This window comes from Convolutriloba macropyga, chromosome 12, assembly GCF_964194025.1.
Source record: "Convolutriloba macropyga chromosome 12, txConMacr16.3, whole genome shotgun sequence".
Taxonomy (NCBI): Eukaryota; Metazoa; Xenacoelomorpha; order Acoela; family Convolutidae; genus Convolutriloba; species Convolutriloba macropyga.
The window spans coordinates 56,141,331-56,147,480 of record NC_134479.1 but is presented as its reverse complement, the minus strand read 5'-3'; positions in this window follow the sequence as shown (position 1 = coordinate 56,147,480).

Below are 6,150 nucleotides of genomic sequence, written 5' to 3'. Positions count from 1 at the left end.
GCCGTCAGTAACATTTTCAAAAGAATGGTCTATCACAAGCCCACCCAATCTTGAATTGAGTTCAAAACTCAAAAAATGTGTATACTGTACGTTCAGTTCGTCTTCTAAGGACTGATAATTAGCTGATCACGCTGGTATAACTAAAAAAAATGCAATTCTGGTAAACATATGCCAAGTATGGCCTGTCAGACGCGGAAAACGTTTCATTGATAGTGTTGGTTAAGAAGAGAGTTTCCCATTGAGCAAGTGCGAAGCGAATTAACTTCATTGCAAAGAAGGTTGAACGACACATAATTGATAGGAAAATTGGTTTCAATAAAATAATATCATGAAAATTTGTACAAATTGGACAATTTTTGCTTCCAGGAAATACGTTCTCGGTGCTCGACGACAAAAACCAAGTCAAAAATGCCTCCAACCAAATATAAGTGATCTTTTTCACTCATTTTAAATTATATTTGACACTATTTTTCCTTAAAAAGAAAGTTCAAATCTTAATGTTAGAGAATTATTTACGATAAACAATTCGTCGAACATATAATCCGAATCTTTCTGTGGTCTACTTTTAATAATTATATAGTATGCTTTTAATGAGTTGAGTTAATCATTCCGTATAATGGACTCTTTTTTATTTCATTCGCTGGTTGATTTACCTGTGAGCACTCGCATAGTCCAGAGACTTCAGAATAGATAATGCACGCTTGGGCATTGGTAAACCGATTAAATTCAGTCTTTTTTAATTTGCTCTTGTATATACATGGTCCAATTGAAGACTTTCCACGACTAAAATAATCTTCTTAAAAGCTTATATTTCAGCACCACCAAACAAAGTCTGCTTTTTTCTCAGCTGTTTTATTAGTTTTCGCAGCTGAACGGTTGGTCCGCGGTAGCCATTTTTTCCCTCCTTGACCAGAGTTAATGCCGATTGTGTCTCATTTGCTATGTGAATATGGACCGGCGAACATGGAGAAAACTTTACTTGAAGTACTGATGGATTTTTCAATTCATCAATCAAAATTAGAACAAAAGGGCTTTCTTTCGTGCACAATTTCTTTTCTTCTGTTGTTTTTTGACAACTCAGTGCATGCATTTCGCAAACTGGAGCTTCCCAAAATGACCTAAATTGATCAATTTTCGGACAAGTTAAAGTCTAATTTCTATAGGTTTTTTGTAGTTGTTCCTGGACAGAATGTTGTCCATGTGACTTTGGCTTTAAACATCGTAATTGGAATTTAAATGTTGGAAAACAAAGAATATCTATCATTTTTTGCAAATACCAGTAAAGATATTCTCCAGTTTCCCACAAAAAGACGTGCAAGAACTTAGATACCCTCTTGTTAGACTCTTGATTACTTGAAGAGAGTTTTCCATTTGAATCGGATGTAGGAGGGAATTTGAGTCGATAAAACTGTTGGTAGCAATAGCAAGACCTACAGTTATAAAGCCAGATTTGTTTCGTATAAAAACTATAAAATCTAGAATAACTGCTCGCGATTTCAGCGTTTCAACAATCTGGACAAACTTTACTTTAAGTAAACATCTAACCAAACACGAAAACTTGAGCATCGTGAAGAATAGCTTGAATTCTCAAAATTTCTAAAGATTTGAAATATTTGTCCGGCATGGAGTTATCCACATCAGTGAATCCTCCATAGGGACGCAGTTTGAGCGCCAAGTCAAGATCAGTATTAGGATCCAAAGTCAAGAAGGTTGCTAAAAACTTACCAAATCCTTCTCCGTAATCAGGATTATATTTTATCAAAAATGAAGTGTTCTCGTGATTGCTATTTGTGTCCAATGTTAAAACCATTGATGCCGTTACCTTTCCAAGAAGATTTCAATTTTTTTTTGCATTTTAAATTACATATCGTCATTACTTCCCGATTATTCCCATCTAATTATATGGCGTATAAGTTAAATGACAATTTAGCCAATTCAGTTTTACTCAATGCCTTTTTACCCAATGCCATTTGACCCAAACTGCTATTTTACCCAATGCCATTTTACCCGAAGTCATTTTACCCAATACCGACTTACTCAAGGTCTCTGATCTTTGCGTTCAATTAACCGACTACAAATTAGCAGTAGTTATTGCAAGTGTGTTTCAAAATATTTTTGTGGACACCATAATTCCTTGTTTGGTTGTTTTGATTGTTTTATATCAAGTCCAACGGATCATTCAAGTATAAAGTCAGCTAATAGTTTTTCTGGTAATTTCAACTATAGGATGAGTTGGGTAAGTTGGTATTGGGTAAAAGGACATTGGTTAATATTCCAGGTTTCGTAAAAGTAAATTGGGTAAAATGGAATAAGATAAATTGACCTGACACCGCCGTATTATATCCGCCTGTATACATACGCATGTAGTTATATAATATTTTATCCGCATGTAACAATTTGTCGCCCTAGCATATGCTATCGCCATAATACTGTTTTCTCAAATCCTACATCCCACATCTCAAGATAGCTCACTATCATGCCCAGTTTATGTATCTAAAATAACACACTCTTATCTCCATTGTAGTATAACCACCTATTTTGCCATGTGAAAAGATCTACTTATTTTCAACCCATACTATTATATGCCCTATTATCCATATGTTATTATATACCATATTATCCGAAGGCAATTTTATGCTATATTTATCCATAATCTTCCATCGGATTTATACCCTGTAATCCCCATGGCACGATGACCCCCCCCCCCCCCCCCCAGTTTGATACAGATTGGGTTAGAACTCGAGTTAATTTACTTTCCTTAGCTTAATTAGTGCTGTAGATTATGGAGCGCAAACTCTGAGAACAAACGACACTTGCACTTGTTTTTAGGCCAATTTTAGCCATGTCAACAACTCTTTATTGAACAACTCTACGGGAACAATTTTACCGTAATTTCTTGTTTAGACAACTTCTTATCCCACTTTTTGACTAAAAATAAGCATAATTGAATTACCGCTTTCCATCAGAATTGATCCGCAGTGCCCGAGTGGTGGGTCAGCAGCTGTAGGTGAATATTTTAAACTAAAAATCTGCGGAATGTGCAGAAATTGTTTTAGTTTTGTGCTGACTGCGCCTGAAATTTGAAAAATCCGCTGAAAAAAAATTTCACTGCATTTTAGCGATTTCCCTACACAATATCAGCCCTTGATTCAAAACTTTTCCAATAAATGTTCAGCACATGTGAAAATTTCAATTTCAACGGATTCAGTGACTTTCTTGCTTAGCTTTCCGTGCATTTTATTCACTACTGCTTATAACAAAGTCAACATGTTAGGTCCTTCGTCTTTTTCAAATGATAACTGTTTTATATTGAAAAAAAAACAGAAATTGAAAGACGTCAGAACTTCATCTCATCAAACGGAAAGAAGAGAAAAAACCTAAACTACCTGTTTTCACTCAATCAAGTATCATGGCTCTATACTGCAGTTGCGATGAAAGCTATATCTTAAGAGTTGACAAAATTGTAAAGTGTTTTGGCACACGTCCTACTGTTTCCTAGTTAGACTGCTCTAGAGCAATGCTGTTTAGTCTTCCTCTGATGGTGCTCGTGTATGTACAGATGCAGAAACAAATCAAAAGCTCCATCCAAATTGTTCATAGAAAGTGTTGAAAATGCGGAAGATGACTGCTGAAACTGTACAAGATCAGAAACGGAAATTAGGATGAGAAATACGCTGACATCCCTTGAAAAATAACTTTTTAGGGGATAAATCTGACTTGATTATGAATCATAATCAAGATAAATCTGATAATGTGCTGAAAAGTGCTAAAAACAAGTAAGAAAGATGCTGAAAGCTCAGCAGATTAATCGGATCATTATGTAAGATTTATCTGCTGAAAAATATTTTTTCAAGGGTTTTCAGCACAATTTTTTCTCGCATAATTTTTGACAAAATCCTCGACCTTGGTTTTTACAAATTTTATCGCTATTTTAAATTGCAGATCAGACACTATAAAAATTTCTTCATCAAACAAAAAGCAAGCTTTTGTAAATTTTGTTTTTTCCATCTCTACCTCTGCGCAGTTTTCTTTGAGTCCTTGTACTCGTATAAAACTCACCTTTGAGTAAAAAAATATCAGGAAAAAAAACAAACTATTAATTTTCGAAATCTAACTCCGTAGAGCAAATCTGTTTTTTTCACTAAAGAATACAAAAGCCTTTCGAAAACCAAGCAAAAATTTATTGAATTTCTTTTTCTACATTTCATTTTTTCTAAACTTTTCGATCCAATAGTAAAACAGGATCAATTTTTATGCACTTGAAAAATACCTGGCTGATGTTTTCCAGTTGATCCGACCACTTACCTTCTCAGTGGTCACTTGTTATGGGGGAACCTCCAATACACAGGACAAAACAGTTCCGTTTACTCGAGGATTGGCTCTGGAGGTAAGTTAGAACAAGTTATAACAAGTTATAACTTTTATACATACATAACTACTGCATCTGCTGCTGAGAAACATTGCCACCCAGGTCGAGGTGGCCAGACCGAAGTGACCCCCTGATCAGACGAGTTTCGAGCGCACACATGTTCCCGGTGCGCTCGAATTACATGGTCTGGAAAAGGCTTCGAGCGCACTTTTGTCTGGACGATGTTCTGGAACTTGCCTGATCAGAGGCCACTTTGTTCTGGGACGGTCTGATCAGAGGTCACTTTGGTCTGGGACGGTCTGATCAGAGGCGGTTTCAAGCGCACACAAGTCTGATCAGAGGCCGATTCGAGCGCACACCAGTCTGACCAGAGACCAATTCGAGCGACATTTTTTTCAAGTTTTTTTTCCTACCGACTTTTGTTGTCTCGGGTAAGAGACAACAATAAAAAATCATTCTGATCGCAACTCATCTGAAAATCTGATTGGTTTGATCAGAACCAAGGGGTCCAGCTGATAACAAATGCCGGTCCCCTCAAGAAAGGATTTTGAAGCATAAAAAAATGGCATACTTAGTAACTTTTTTTGATCATTTTTTTTTCGATTTACTTTCATTAACAATACTTTCAGGATTGGTTTTTTGTTAGTAAAATATAAGATTGATAAAATGATAGATGAAATGAATTTATTATAACGATATTGAGAGATTTGTTCATGTTTAAAATCATTCTCTGATCAGACTATTTCGAACGCACTTTAGTCTGGACAATGGTCTGGAACTCGTTTGGACAATGGTCTGGAACTTGTCTGATCAGGGGTCACTTCGGTCTGGAACTCGCCTGATCAGAGGCGGCTTCGAGCGCATTCTCGTCTGATCAGAGGTCACTTCGGTCTGGGACGGTCTGATCAGAGGTCCCACTTGTCTGGGACGGTCTGATCAGAGGCGAATTCGAGCGCGACCTCAACCTGGGCAGACTCGTCTGAATGGAGTCTGATAAGAGCTGTGACAAAACGTGCAATACTTCAGCAACCTATGCTGAGACTAGGGAAGTAGTGTAGACAGACTGGTTTTATGAAAACATTGGACTAAGGTGCAAAATTAGCTGATCTTGGCGAAGGTAATTTAACCTTTATTTTTCTTGGCAGCGGTTCATTATATTCAAATTGCCACCAATGTACACTCTTTTGAGGACAGAAATTATAGACGTTTTTTCTGCGTTTGTTTATCTTGTTGCTTTGTCCTCAGTCTTGTCTCATCCTTCCCCGGGCCGAGGAATGAGTGGAAAAAATGCAAGAAATGAGCGGAATTTGAGCGGACAGTTTAGCAAAATCCGCTCAAAGCCCTTACATTTTTTTGACCGGAATGAGCGGAATTTGAGCGGAAAAAAATGCAAGAAATGAGCGGAAATTGAGCGGAATAAAAAATGCAAGAATTGAGCGGAATTTGAGCGGAAAAAAAATGCAAGAAATAGAGGAATGGTCGGAATGAGCGGATTTTTGAGCGGAATTTGAGCGGAAAAAAATGCAAGAAATAGAGGAATGGTCGGAATGAGCGGATTTTTGAGCGGATTTTGAGCGGGAAAAAAATGCAAGAAATGAGAGGAATGGTCGGAATGAGCGGATTTTTTAGTCTGATCAGAGGACGTTTCGAACAAACTTTTGTCTGAGCAGGGACGTTTCGAGAGCTGAGATAGGTTAAATACTGTCGGAAAAAAATCTACAGTTGAACTAACGATCATTTTTTTGAGATTTTCCAGTATGTTTTGGGTGTGTTCCCCTCCT